This window comes from Peromyscus eremicus, chromosome 2 (assembly GCF_949786415.1).
Source record: "Peromyscus eremicus chromosome 2, PerEre_H2_v1, whole genome shotgun sequence".
Classification (NCBI taxonomy): Eukaryota; Metazoa; Chordata; class Mammalia; order Rodentia; family Cricetidae; genus Peromyscus; species Peromyscus eremicus.
The window spans coordinates 143,159,057-143,160,029 of record NC_081417.1 but is presented as its reverse complement, the minus strand read 5'-3'; the positions used below and the strand labels follow the sequence as shown (position 1 = coordinate 143,160,029).

Here is a 973-nt window from a genome sequence, read left to right as displayed (position 1 = left end):
GTGTGTGTGTGTGTGTGTGTGTGTGTGTGTGTATACATATGTGTGTGGGTACATATATATAAGGGTTGGCTTTGCTTATCCCTCCCTATCACCTAGAATGGAGGTCCTAGATGTTCCAGTTGCTCCGTTTTTGCTTTTACAGTCTCTGGTTCCTCCTGTGCGTCTCTGTGTGTGGTCCAGGGTGGACGGCTACGAGTGGCACTAGACTGCATATTTTCAGTTTTGATAGGTTGGGGCTTAGTGCTCCCCAGTAAATTACCCACAGTCTCCTAGCGCTTGGCTTCCCTGGGCGGATCTTCCCACCGTGAGCTGGAAGCAGCTGTTGGCGGCAGCGCCGCCTACCTTTCCCTCCGCGCCCGCCAGCGCCATCCCGACAAGCACTGCTTTCATTTGCATAATGACTCACGCCCTTCCCTTCACTTCGATTCAAAAATCTAAAAACAATAGTTCTCTTGTGAAGGCTTCCCTCTGCCTCAGAAGAGTCCAGAGTTTTTGTCGCAAGCCTCAGCAATATAGAATTGAAAGTCGGCTGGACTTCATTTTCACCTTTACTCTAAGATGGGTGGACCGACAGTGCCACCCTGCTCCTGGCAGCGCCCAGGCAAAAAGGGCTTCTGTCGTGAGTGGCACACGTAGGGCAACTCGATTGCTCTGCGTGCGGAATCGACATCAAGAGATTTCGGAAGCATAATTTTTTGGTACTTGGGCAGCTGGTGATCGTTGGTCCCGGCGCCTGCATGTTTTGTGGGAAAATAACAGAATTTTATTTATTTATTTTTTAGCTTTAGTGCTTACCAGCTTGAAATTGCTGTTACTATTTGTAGCCACATGGTTTTTTTCGGCGAAGTCGGGCTATTCTATCAAAACGCTCAACAGGCTGTATCTGGTTTTTCTGACATGTTGCCCTGCTCTCAGTAGAGACTAATATTGGCCATGACTTTTATCAGATGTGAGTTACAAATCTATGCCACAC

At 48.1% G+C, this 973-nt stretch overlaps 1 non-coding gene across 1 annotated transcript; it reads left to right on the top strand.

Annotated features, from left to right (window-relative positions):
- The first annotated feature begins 603 nt into the window (after window positions 1–603).
- LOC131905435 (U11 spliceosomal RNA) lies at window positions 604–737 on the top strand. The gene has a single exon (XR_009377947.1). It is a non-coding gene; the product is annotated as a U11 spliceosomal RNA (small nuclear RNA).
- The last annotated feature ends 236 nt before the right edge of the window (window positions 738–973 follow it).